General features: G+C 51.8%; 1 pseudogene; it reads left to right on the forward strand.

Annotated features, from left to right (window-relative positions):
- The first annotated feature begins 10,338 nt into the window (after window positions 1-10,338).
- On the forward strand, window positions 10,339-12,035 carry LOC149349516 (uncharacterized; annotated as a pseudogene).
- Window positions 12,036-14,167: the final 2,132 nt, after the last annotated feature.

Consider the following 14,167-nt stretch of genomic DNA (forward strand, 5'->3'; position numbering starts at 1 on the left):
AGACACGGCAGATGCGGGCTGAAGAAACGGATGAAGTTGCTTTCGCAATTTCCGGGCTTAACCAAGCTGAGCCTCTGCCAATTTTCTTTTCTCCATTCTGGCACAGCATTTTGCATACACATTTAAATACAATATATCACTTTTGCTTGCGAAACGCTGCCTGATTAAAATACAAGCTGCGCTTTTTTTCCTGCAATAAAAAGTTGCAAGTATGTGCACTCTAGGTCCTCAAAGCTCATTTTCTCGAGGAAGTCATAACATGAGAAGCGAAAATTTCAAAACTTTGCAACAAAAGTCGTTGCCGCACCATTCAGGTATGAAACTGAGTGAAACTCTTCGGAAGCTAGCAAAATACCTCCACGCATTATTAATGCGAAAGCATTTCTTGTCTCATGAGTGGCGTGTACAGGACCCGTCATCAGAGCGTGTCTGTCGGCAGAGTGTGTCCGCAAGAACTGTCAATCATCCATTATCGGATTACTTAATAAAACAGTTGAATAAATAAATCAATATCACGCACAAATAATGAGGTGACTAAGGCAATTAATTAAAAGGGTAAATAATTAGTTTAGTTGAATTAATCAATTACTTAACAAATCAAGCGGTAATATAATTTAACCTGTGAATTTGTAAATTGCTTATTTAATGATTTAAAAATTGAATTGCATTACATTCAGTTAAGTTGCTGAAATGTTTAATTAGATGGTCAATTAAATTATTAACCAAATTAATTAGCCATATTAGTACATTACTTCTTGCATTCATCAACAATTTAATCATGAATTAGTTAATTATTATCTGAATTAACTAAGTTATTAGTACTTTGGTGTGCTACTAGACGCTCTAGAAGCGGGACCTACGTCTTCGGATGCAGTAGAACCGAAGTTAGAGCGAAAACAAACAACGAACACGCAGCAACATAATCGGCAGAAGTAAGAGAAATGCTTTAGCATTACTACACCCAAGCATACATCGCTGCACCCCTGGAATTTTTGTTCAGGGAAGAGCAAGAGAAGTTTAGCACCGCGCTTTCCAATTCATTTCCGCCTGAAGCAATTGTTTACAATCTAGCGGTGTTTGTTCCAGAAAAGCATTCCGATGGCTGTTGTGAACACCCTCGTATTACCGTGAAACTTACCTCGATTCTGCCGTAAGTAATGAGGTAATGTATCGTCATCCCATGAGCACAGGCTTTTTCCTTTCGGGCAAATATTCTTAGAAGGCGCACCCCAACTTCGACTGGCGCTAGTGCAGGAAGTCTTTTCTTTATCAACCGCGAATGCGAGCGCCGCAGCATGCTTGCATCGGCCGTTCCTGCTGGCTTAGGATCACTTTGCCGAAATTATGATCCTTGATGCGTCTATAACCGTAACAGCGGTTATGCTCATGCTCGGGTTGCTCAGGCAGAGCAGATCCACACGGCGAGGGAGACGCATGTGTTGCCCGTTGTAGTGCCGGCGCCCACATTTCGCTGGCTGGCCTCTCTGGAAACCAGCGCTGCGCGCCCGCCGTCGCTCAAAGCAGGCCCAGACTCTCTCGGACATGTCGCGGCTTGCAGCGTGAATCATCCCGCCTCGCCGGCGCCTGGTGCGGGCCCTTCCTCCTCCCCTCCTCACCGTCGGTGCGAACTCCTACGACGCTTCGCCGGCCGCCCGTCTCTCGGCCATTCGTCGAATTTGAACGGTAGCCAGTGCTGTGACCTGATTGGAGGATTTGAACTGCTGGATGTCGCTACGGACACCGGCGGCTATAAAAACGGAGCCGCGCTGAACCCGCGCAGCAGACGGGCAGCAAAAGAGCCATCACGCCGGAGCTACGCTCGCCGCCGGGGCCGCCCTTCTTCTTTGTGCTAGCCCGTGGTGCTCTTGGCCCTTGTATCATGTAAAAGCCCCTGTACATAGTGTACATAAAAGTCATTTGACTCACCGTCGCCTCGACCGTTTCCTGGCTCGGACACCCAGTCCCAACAGTGGATGGCAGCTGCGGGATCGACCGGCGTCAGCTACCTCGGCGCGGTGAGTGCCTGATGTTTTCCCCTCAATTAGCCAGACTGCTCTAGCACACGTAATTGTAGTCTAGAGTAGGGCTGTGTGTGTAGCACTGTAGAGAGCTTTGCTGTTTCGAGCCAAGCCGGAGCGCTTTGAAACGAAAGCTGGTGCAGAGGGAGTAAACGAGGCGTTGTTGGAAAGAATTACTTGCGCGTGTCGTACTAGTAGCGCTATAGTAGTCAACGGCAAGGGAATTCTAAGAAAAGGGCAAACTAAAAGAGCTATTGTGCGCGATGGAGAACTTCAAAGTGAAAGAACTCATCGAAATTTGTGAAGAGTTGGGCTTTGATTTGGGCCCCGCAAAACGAAAGCATGCGATTCTTGAGATCATGCGAAAGGAGAATGTAACGGCGGAGGAAGCCAATGAGGCCTGGGAAGAGATCACAGAACGCCGTGAGCACGAAGAGGCTGAAAAACAGAAGCAGCTTGAGCGCGAACAGGCAGAACGTGAGCGCGAAGAGGCAGAAAAACAGAAGCAGCTTGAGCGCGAAGAGGCAAAAAAACAGAAGCAGCTTGAGTGCGAAGAGGCAGAAAAACAGAAGCAGCTTGAGCGCGAAGAGGCAGAAAAACAGAAGCAGCTTGAGCGCGAAGAGGCAGAAAAACGGAGGGAGCTTGAGATAAAACGGCGTGCTCGCGCTAGGAAACTGATGGACCTGGAGCTTGAAGCGCATGAGATCAGATTCGAGAGATATAGAACATTGTCCGCTCTGCATGAGACCAACGGTCAGCAGCTGAGAGACAGGCCGCAGCGCTTTCGTGATCGCCGAAGATATGGCGAAATATTTGGCGGAGTTCGAGCGCGTCTGCGAGAGAAAGTGCGTTGAGCGGAATGGTTTGGCACAGAAGTTGGTAGCCTTGCTTTCCAGCGAAACGTATGACGTTGTAAAGCGCCTGTTGGACGACGGCTTGGCGGACTACGATGAGCTGAAAAGCTTCTTACTGACGAGATATAACGTGTCACCGCTGGACCTTCGCCAAAGGTACCTGTGAGAGAATAGCACCCCATCGTTCTACGATTTTCCCTACCAGTTTAAAGCCGACATTTTAGAGTGGCTCGAAAATGCTGAAGGTTCGGAAGATCGTGACACCGAGGTAGAGTGCACCGCTGTAGAGCAGCCCTGCCAGTGCGGCACAGAGGAAGGTAGTCCGTACGTGGCAGATGTAACTGCTGCTGTAACAGTGGGAATTGCCCCGCATTCGCCAACCGAGAAAACCTCTATACCATCGGATAAGGTAGTCACAGCATCGGACGATGCACTTACAGAGGTCTCGCCCATTGAAATTGTGGCGGAGTTACCGGAAAGCGGATCTCCTAGCGTGTCGAAAGCAGGAGAAGTTGCCGAACAGGGCAGAGAGGACGTCCGTCTGGACATTAATGAAAACGCCTGCGCCGACGCAAGCGAAGTAAACGAGGACGGCACACCGTGTTGTGCAGCGCGTTCGGCAGAAATGCAGAAACCCGACACTTACGATCAACGGAAGCGGGTGCATGCAGAGTTTGCGGACGCTGAGTTGTGCGTTGGTGTCTCTGGCGAGCGATGCGAAACGAGTCTCGTGCTTTCGCACTGCTCTGAGCTTTGCGACATTCCAGAAAGCAGCTGCAGTAGCGGGAACATCGCGACTGAGTACAGAGCCGACCCTCACCCGAAACTGGCTGAAACGCGTCAGGAGCACGACGAGAGCTGCGTGTCAGCAGTAAAGTCAGTAGAAAACACTGGTTCGTCTGCGCCTGAAGAAACTAAGGTACTGGACGACAGTGGAGGACAGAACGTTCCAGACGACATAGGGGCGGTAGACGTCAACCCGTCCGAAAAAGATGAGGACGAATGCGCACTCAAAGACGCTGAGCAGGAAGAGGAACTTAGTAAAGGCGCCAAAGACAGGCCTGATCTAGGTAGCACATATGAATCGGCTGACAATCAGAGTGATATTGTCAGAGAACAGGAACCTAGGCGACGGAAGCAGCATGTGCTTCCTCAGGAGAAAATGAAAGGAAAGCGCAAGAAAGAAAGCTGCAACCGGAAGTAAAGTAACAGCCAGTTCCGAAAAGTGAGCTGTGATAGACAAACAGTGCTGCCGACGAAAGGAGAGTAAAGGCAAGCTCAAGAGAGAGAGCTGTCACCGAAAGACGATGAAAGGCAAGCACAAGAAAGAGAGTTGCCACCGAGAGATGAAAGGCAGGCATAAGAAAGACGGGCGCTGCCGAAAAGAGAGAAAGGGCAAACGCGCGAAAACGGGTTGCCACCATCGGAAGCGCCAGCGTCGCCGGCAAAATGACTTCAGTAAAGTCAGTCACGTTGTCAGCCCTGTAACTAGCGTCAGAACCAGAGCTAAAGAAATGTGCGAGGCATCACTATCGCGCAAAGCGAAGCGCATAAGTGTGCCGAGGCTCATGGATCTGGGCAGTAGAATAAACTGCAAAAAGAAAGCATACAAGCATTCACGCGAGAAAGAGTACCAAGGCATGAAACCGAGACACAAGAGAGCGCTGCTCAAGAAGCTCAAAATAAAGGAGCGAGGCAGGGGTGAATCTTGCCGCGAGCACAGAGAGAGCAAGACGCGCAAAGGCACGTGCTCTCATGCGGGCTCTCGCTTTCCGCTGCAGTCACGGGAGAAACCACGCTCCCACAGAAAGCGGCACGCGCGCGCAGGGAAAACGCGTGTACGGCTCAAAAAGTGCAAGATTTTACAGGGCCGTAGTGGCAGACGCAAGAAGAAACCGCCTAAGCGCTCTACCAAGCATGGGTATCACGATGGAAAGCCGCGATTCGAGATGACGCCACTTAGTAGGCGTAAAACCAAAAGGCCGTGTAGATGCGAACCTCACATTCAGTGGAGAGGCAAAAAGGTGCGCGAGAAATGGACGATTTGTGGGAGGTCTCACTTGCCACCACGAACAATGAAAAAGAAAGAACGGTCCCACCGGAAGCGTTGCGCACTCGCAATTGAACGCCGCAACTGGCGCGCGAAGCGCAAAGAACGGGATAAGTCGTCAGTAAGAGAAAACAAATCATTCTCGTACTGTACCGCCCGTAGAAACTGGAAGGACCAGTACAGAGAGAGAGAAAAGCGCAGCTACATTGAAAGAGGCAGAGTCATTAGCTTCCGCTGTAGCGGGTGTCGCGTAACGTCCGTTAGAACCGAGTTGAACGCTAACGCAGACGTACTAAGCCGCGCGTTCTATGCAAGGCTGCCTTTCACCGCCTCGTGGCTTACATTTTGACACTTCGCGAACAGCTATTAAGGTCGCTCGTAAATTGGGGCAAAACTGATATCCTCATTTGTGGCCTCAGCTGACTGTTTTCCTGGCCGAGTGATCTCAAGAGAGCAAATTTAATTTGCATTCATTTTATTCCGTGTGTTACATGTGTTTGACACTGAGTTATTACTTTAGAGTTCTGGTATCCCACATGTGTCTCTTGTAGAAGAGAGAGCGAAAAAAGGGGACTGAACTATTGCTAGAGGAGTTTTTATGACCATTAAGTCTGGCGTTTTGACAGGTGACGGAGGGCACTTGCTCGTGTTGGGTGTTGCCTGTTGTCGGTCGGTTCTTGGCAACATGCAGAACGATCAACGACCGATGCTGAGAAGCAAGCTCTTCCGAAGGACCGAGCGAAGCTGATCCAGTCACCTGGGCGACAAAGCTGCGGAGCAGTGATCCTGTCCTGACGAGCGGGACCTGTTCACGGAAAGGAGCCTGGAGCTACCTGCGGCTGAACACCGGACGAGAACTTGGAGGAGCCTGGCGCGCCACATTTCGCTGGCTGGCCTCTCTGGAAACCAGCGCTGCGCGCCCGCCGTCGCTCAGAGCAGGCCCAGACTCTCTCGGACATGTCGCGGCTTGCAGCGTGATTGATCCCGCCTCGCCGGCGCCTGGTGCGGGCCCTTCCTCCTCCCCTCCTCACCGTCGGTGCGAGCTCCTACGACGCTTCGCCGGCCGCCCGCCTCTCGGCCATTCGTCTAATTTGAACGGTAGCCAGTGCCGTGACCTGATTGGAGATTTGAGCTGCTGGCTGCCGCAACGGACACCGGCGGCTATAAAAACGGAGCCGCGCTGAACCCGCGCAGCAGACGGGCAGCAGAAGAGCCATCACGCCGGAGCTACGCTCGCCGCCGGGGCCGCCCTTCTTCTTTGTGCTAGCCCGTGGTGCTCTTGGCCCTTGTATCATGTAAAAGCCCTTGTACATACTGTACATAAAAGTCATTTGACTCACCGTCGCCTCGACCGTTTCCTGGCTCGCACACCCAGTCCCAACACCGTACAACTGCGACCTGGTGACTGCCAAGCCGGTTTTTGAAGCGAAAAGCTTCACTACGAGGGTCGGAGCCGAGCTTCGCGTGAGCCGGTACACAGATTTGCCAGTTCCGCGCATGCGCGAAAGCGAGTGACGTCACACGCGGCGCAGGTGGCCGCAGCCGTCGTCGCCGACTCCGTCGCCTGAGCTTTCGCCGCAGTCGCGCGCTACTGCGCATGTGCGCCGCCGCTACCGCTACGCGCGCTACTCCTCCTCGCCACCCAGGGTGCCTCGATTCCAGCATCGATCGCCACCGTTTGACCTTTCGATGCAGCCGCGCGCTACTGGTCTATAAATGCGCCTGTCAGAGAATAGGCGCCCGCACTCGCCTTGGAAGGAGAAGCACCCAGACGTGGCTGTAGAAAATCTACCGATCCAGAAGTGCTAGCTTGGGAGTGGCCGAAAAGCAGCGAAGAAATGAAAAGCGCAAAGCTAAACGTATGGCCGAAACGCCAGAAAACCGGGCGGAACGCCTCGCAATACGACGTCAAAAGGAAGCTGAACAGCGTCTCTTGGCCGCGTCCACTGAGAGTAGCCAGATGAGCGAAGACGGCGAAACAACTTCTCAATTGGGATTTGCTCTTCGCTTCTGATATCCAGGCTTAACCAAGCTAAGCCACGCCTAATTTTTATTGGCTATTGGCTGATGATGGATGAATGTCTGGCACAGCTGCCAGACCAGCTGCCCGTTGCACCCCTTTTTCTTTATGGTAAAAGCAGGCTAGCACTGCATCTAAAATACTTTTTTGAAGTCCTCATCACAGATAGGCACTTGAGGTGGACGACGCTGGCGGAGAGAGGCCGGTCTTGACGCTGGAACTGGAGTGCCTGGAATCACTCTACCTAGTATGCTAGGGGACACATTGGCCTGAGGAGGAGTGCCTGGTGTCACTGGGTCATTTGACGACTCCGCCTTGGAATCCCCTTTAGCAGAGAGGTCATGCATTTGTATAGACTGAGCGGTGCAGGAGCCAAAGCATCATTTGGTGGCTCATCTGCGCCTTCCATGTGAAAAACCTCTGGGGTCAACTGAAGGTGCTGTCTGTTTCTTCGGTACTCTGTACCATCTTCAGCAGCTACTTTATATGAACGTGGCGTGACTTAGTTCAGGACTCTTGCCTTGGTTATCCACCCTTTGTCTGTTTTCAGACGGACAACATCTCCCTTGTGAAGACGAGGTGAAGTGCTTTTGTGTCGACGGTGCTGGGTGCGCTTAGAAACGGCTACTTGGGCATGTGGTGTAGCCTGGCAGTCCACAGCGCAGTCGACGCCCCGTAAACAGTTCACTTCTTCGTCCACATTGTAACGGTGATGACCTGTAGATTAGCAGTCTCAGTAGAAGTCTCCACCAGCCTATCCAGATTTTTTCATTAATTGCTTAACAATCTGCACACCTTTCTTGGCAAGGTGTGCAGATTGTTATCCCACTTCTGACACCATGTAATCGTTACAACGGTCATGCTCGGGCTGCTCGGGCAGAGCAGACTCGCATAGCGAGGGAGACGCACGTGTTGCTCGTACAACTGCGACCTGGCTAGAAACCTGGCGACTGCCAAGCCGGTTTATTGGCTTGGCTGACGATGGATGAATGTCAGGCACAGATTGCCAGACCAGCTGCCCATTGCAGCATCCAACTGCATGCAGGCAGTAATACGGCATGTAAAATCCGTTTTGTGTATTACAATGGTTACCCGAAGGACTGAAGTTGCACTTTTCCAGGTCCACATCGTAGCTTGGCGCATTCAGTTTTGTCTGCGGTATACGCACTTAGTGAATATGTGCGTGACCACACCTTAACACTTGCTCTGGCGTACACATTGCTTGCCTCCTAAAGGCTCTTCCCATTTTCGAGACTGCCTGATCTAAAAAACTGCGTGCGATTATTTCAGCTCTGAAAGCCGCACCACAGAACGGCGGGTAGAGCCATTCTTGCAAGTGCAACTGGCTATGCCGCTCCCTCCTCATTCCTGTGATAAGTGTTTTGCCGCGGGCGGCACTGTTCCGCTGAGGCAACGGTGGTACCATACAACAGCTGCCCGGTCCCTATAGTGTAGCTGAAGTTTCGCCCTCGTTTCTAGTTCTTGCAAAACGTTATAAGTTAACTATGTGCCGTCACACTGGTGGGCCGCGTGTCTATATTTAACGTTTCTATGTAGGTATACATTACAAAAACGTTAGAAAAAGAACATGAAGCAATTGAAATAACATTTGGCCATAACAAAAATGCAACATTATCGTAATGTTTTGATGCTACCTGGGCCCGTGGGTTCTGCATACTTATTGGTTAGTTTCCTAGTTCCGCCATTGTTTGGTCCCAAAGCGACTAAGGCTATGAGAGACGCCGTAGTAAAGGACCCCAGAAATTTTGACCCCCCTGGGGTTCTTTAACGTGCACTGACATCGCGCAGTACACGGGACTCTAGAACTTCGCCTCCATCGAAGTTCGACCGCAGCGGCCGGGATCCAATCCACATCTTTCTGGTCAACAGCCGAGCACCATAACCACACTCAGCCACCGCGCGGCGGCTTAGTTCCGCCATATGTGAGTCAACACTCTTTCTGTATAAGTATTTAAATACCTTAGCTGCCCCCCTGTTATCATCCAATTTACTCAGGCGTTCTTCAAATAATATAAAATCTGAGCTTCCCGGGCTTCTAACAATGCCCAGCCCATATCCCCCTGTGTATCGTTTGTGGTTTTGCCGTGGGCACCTAGTGCTAATCTTCCAAATGATTTACAATCTCGAAAGAACTTAAAGTAAGCCCTGGCACCATTATTTCTTTTCAAATACGTCCCAGTACTTCATATTTCTTGTACCCCATAATGCCGTAGTTTCACTAACTCGGCATATCTCTTTGCCCTAGCAGACTGTTCGTGCTCTTCTATCCTTCGTTTACCCACACCCCAAGATATTTGTATTTGGGCAGTCTGGGTATTTCATGGCCTGTAATATAAGGTTCTGGTTCATGGTTTATGGGTGTTTAACGTCCCAAAGCGACTCGGGCTATGAGGGATGCCATAGTGAATGTATCCGGAAATTCGACCCCCTGGTGTTATTTAATGGGCGCTGACATCGCGCAGTACACGGGCCCCTAGAATTTCGCCTCCATCAAAATTCGACCGTAAGCACCTGATCAGTTGTATCGTTGAAAGTCATCCTGGCTTGATTGCGCTAAACATGAAACCTAGAGCGTCTTCTTCGTCTCCACACACATTAAAACAATATTACATTCTTGTTTCGGTCAAACATTGTTTGAATGTTCTTAATGTCGGTTTTTTTTTCTGTTTCACAATGTTACAAATAGATGCTCAAATAATATTTTGCTAATATTAATTAAACATTTAAACAAAATAAATGTAACATTCTCGAAAATGATGAAGCAGTCCTGCACGAGCATGCAGGCCCGCCAGCATGGAGGAAGGAAAGAACTCATGCCCGCCAGTGTGATGGTACACTTTCATCAAAGCTTTGCAAGGACCAGCGGCAAGGGCGACATTTCCTCTCCACAATACAGCACAGCATGCAACTCATACACGGTACACTAATGGCGAAAGGGTATTACGCAAAGTTTTCTAACAAAATAATGAGACTGTGCACGCAATCTATGGTGGGCACAATCTAAAAGGTTTAGTCGCGAAGTGATAGTTGAAAAACATGTTCAGTCGATGGTATGCACTGGCGCAAATCCGCGCCGCGGCGCTTCGGTTATAGTGAACTATAGCTTCGGTGCACCGCCGCCTCCGCCGCCATCCGCCATTTTGAGGTGCACGTGCACGTAGCACGTAGCCAGCTCGTTCTCTTCGCGTGACGCAATGCAGCTTGGAATCCGCGTGCATCGTAGATTCGGCCCGTTGTCGCCGTAGTCAGCGTAGAGGCGCACAGCGACTGGGCGACTGTGTCGAGGGGCTGCGGCTTCTGGGTCACGGTCTCTAGGTGGGCACCGACGCTGACGCAGACCGAAGGACTCCGCTAATAGCAGCAGCGGCGTCAGGGATGCCCGGTAGGCGCTTCGCGTCAAGCCTTTGCTAGTGTAAAGCACGAGGAGGAGCGCGGCCGGGGCGGGCCCTCGTTTACGAGCGAACGAGAAATGACCCGTGAGCAGACCCGTCGAGCGCCGAACCTGCGGAACGGACATGCCGCGCCACATTGCACCGAAGTCTGTACCAGCTCCGCATCGACTACGTCGCCCGCATCAGCCACTCGCTGTGTCCGGAGCACGACGACGCAGAGGCAAGAGTAATCCCGCCGTACATGAGCGAGGATCTGTTGCACGCGGTGCAGCCAGACAGACAGTCAAATATCACCTCGCTGTACCACCTGCGGACGCACCGTCTTCGCCGCATCCGCATAGAATGCCACCTACCCGTGGACAAGACAAGCCGTCGCGGCTTCCGCGCTTCCTGCGCCAGATCTCGGAACACGGTTAGCAGCTCGTCGAGCTCGCGTTCTTCCACGCCGTGGACCAGGAGGACGCGTCGCTGGTCGAGGCATGCTCCCGCGGCTACGCCGGCTCACGCTGCGCCTGTGCAGTGTGACGGACCGTGTGGTGTGCTCCATCGCCGAGCACTGTCCGGAGTTGACACAACTAGAGCTGTCCGGCCAGCGCGTGACGGACGAGAGCCTCTACCTACTCGTGGCGTGCTCACAGCTGCGTTCGTTGGCACTTGAGAGCGACACGGGCCCGCCCATCAGCGTGGCCTCGACGTTAAACTTGCTGCTCGGCCTGCCCCGCCTCCGCACGCTCCAGATGCCGTTTCTCACCGAGGCGCTGCTCCTGTTCCCCGAGAACTGCAAGCTGTCCCTGGTGGAGTACACGGAACGGTACACGGAACGCGGCTCGAACTCGCTTCTATGCGACACCTCGCTGCCGCACATCGTCAGCATCTGCCCGTCATTAACGTGCGTCTACCTGAAACTGACGGGCTAGGAGGCAATCCTGTCGCTGGGGCACCTTAAGTCGCTGACGGACCTGATGATCGCGATCTCATCGGACCGGTTCTTCCGCCTCCAGGTGGAGCCTGTGCTGAAGATGGTGGACTTCCACCTAAAGACGGTCACCCTGTCAATGCCTGACATGGATGTGGCCGCCGTCAGCGAGCACTGCCCGATGCCGACAGACTTGGAATGGAAGATTAGCGGACGCTGATTCTCTTGGACCAGCCACCCACGCTACAGCCCACCCACTTCCGGCGCCTACAACGGCTCAAGTTCTCACCCCATCAGATGAACACAGTGACTCCGGAGCAGCTCTTCGAGATGCTGCGTGATGGTGGCATGTGACCGAGGCAAGCCTGGGGTGATGCCAGCTGACAGATGACTCACTGGAGGCCCTCGTTGCTTCAGGAACCTTTGCAAACCTCCGCGAGTTCGAGCAGGGCTGCGGTCACTCGTGACAGCTGACAATGACCTGGCCTCTCTAACCGTAATTGGTTGCGACTTTGTGTCGCGAGCTGACGTCAATCGTCTGCGGCGACAGGTGGCGGAGCAGACAAGGAGCAGTATCTTGACCTGGTGATCAGTTACCCTCGTGGCTGACAAAGTAGGCGGCGATGCACTTCATCCACTTTGGAGAAGCGCAGGAATGCCGGGAAGACAAGGTTTTTACTTGGCTATTGTTGGGCATAAAACATGGATTCAGCCGTATAAAAATGCAACTTTTCTGGAGGCAAACCTTGGAGAAATGCTGTGAAAGTTTCCACAGTAGCTTAATATCGAACTTTCACCAGCATTAAACCTATTTAAGAAGTAAAAAAACGCTGTATTGAAATAACTTGATCTAACTACCAATTTTGAGCTATAATCTATGCTTACGCCTAACACTAGCCAAGCCGAACACGAAACATCGTCTTCCTATCTATGGTCTTCCCGGCATTCCCGTGATGAAGTCTAAAGGCCGATTCACACGACGGACCGTTCGCCCGCGGCCCGCGCACTACGTGTTCATGCGTCAGCACATTTAGAGGAGCGCTGCCGGCCGTGAGAGGCCGCGGCCGGCAGAGCGCCTCTCAATGTGCTGACGCATGAACACGTAGTGCGCGGGCCGCGGGCGAACGGTCCGTCGTGTGAATCGGCCTTAAGGAACTCTAAAAACATGCTGTAATGTCATATTTTATGATGACATCAGTGAGCTCACTTGCCATATATTCACGTCAAAACTGCTATTTTTCTCTGTGTAGAGTTGTACACAATTCCACACGCTGACTGTGTAATAAATCTTTACACTGGCATGTTTTGTGAAATATTTTTTTTTTAATTAAAGCTGACAGCAAGAGTTAAGTTTCTTCCGTAAAATGTCGGAATGGCCGGTTGGTCTGATCGAATGCTGGGCACTTCACGTCTCCGTCCACTCGTCCGGCGACACGTTGCCGGTTGGGGCAGCCACTCCAAACTTCTTGACAACAAAACTAGATTATTGAAGACTGGAGAAAAATACAAGTACTAAGAGAAAAGGCTGTTTAAAGGAAGGGCTGTAGAGAAGCGGCCGAGACTAAGACTCGGCGCGCTCCTCCCTTCTCTTCGTTTGCAGCGGGCTTTTAATCCCTTCGATAATTGGGCGGAGCTCTAGTAAATCTGCTCTCGCCCAATTTCGACCAATGCCACTGGAATGGCACTGTAGATACAAGTGGGCGGAGCTCAGTGCTCGCCAGAGCCCGACTCTAGAGGCGCCAGTAAAGTCCACTGCTTAGCTAGACAGTCGGGGGTTTCAGAAGTCGCCGACCTTACTGACCCCTACCCACTTGAGAGCTCATCTCTTTTCAAAGGGAAACGGTCGTCGGCCCCCTACGACCCCGACAAGGCTGTTCGCTGTCTTGCTCCCCAATCCCCACGGCCTTGGACAGCATCCGAAGCGCGCGACGCGCTGTCTTCATTCTAGCCCCTCCAGACTTTCCAACGGGAGAGAGAGAGAGAGAGAGAAACACCTTTATTTGCTCGAGCTAAATACGACGTCTGCTTAGACGCCGTCGATGGGAGTAGTTCCCTCTTCACGGGACACACGGCAGTTACCGGCGAAAGGGGGGAAATGAGCTACTGGCGCCGTAGGCTTCTAGCTTAAAGGGGCACCGCGATGATTTCTTCCGTACAGTTAATATCATTAAATAGATTCATCATGCTTTCTAGAGAGAAGAGCAAAAAGAATTATTGAAATCGGAGCATGCAAACGAAAGTTATTCCACTCCGAAAATTCGAAATGAAAAGCTCAGACCAAAACGCATTTCACTCGCCCATTCCACTCACCCAGTACCGAGATTGGGCGCTCCGCCCCCGCTACCAATCAGAACCGCGCCTAGCGCACACGTAGCGGAAGCGCGCATGCAGTTGTTGCTTTGTCGGGGCTGTAGACAGCCGCGCATTTTGACTGCGTCTTCCCCTCGTGTACGCGACGCCGTAGTCAAGGCAGGGGTGACTAACAACAAAGGAAGCTCCCCGAAGTTTCTTTTTTAGTCGGACTGGAAGGCTGTCGGCAGTAGCTCCCCTCCCCCCCAAACTCGACTCCCGTCTCCTGTCCGGCCTTTCTCTTCACAATTTTGGGCAAGGTGTGTCGACTGGCTTTTTTTTCGCTGCCGTCTTGGTATGGTCACGGCCGGTTTCGACGCGCGCGCTTTCTGGTTTGAGCAAACGTTTTTTGAACAGCGCTGGCCACCACGAAGGTTTGAAGCGGAATGGAAAGTGTCGCCCCTAGCTTTATTCTTGTTAGTTTTCGTTCGCTTTCCTTGCTTCTTTCCAGTTTTTGTGGCATGTGAAAAGCTTTCAGTACTCAGAGACATAATATGTTGGATCCATTTCGCAAGTATAAAGGAAAAATATGCAAACTGGACGCCCA

The sequence above is a fragment of the Amblyomma mixtum genome, chromosome 3 (genome assembly GCF_055824585.1).
Source record: "Amblyomma mixtum isolate Tamu chromosome 3, ASM5582458v1, whole genome shotgun sequence".
Lineage (NCBI taxonomy): Eukaryota > Metazoa > Arthropoda > Arachnida > Ixodida > Ixodidae > Amblyomma > Amblyomma mixtum.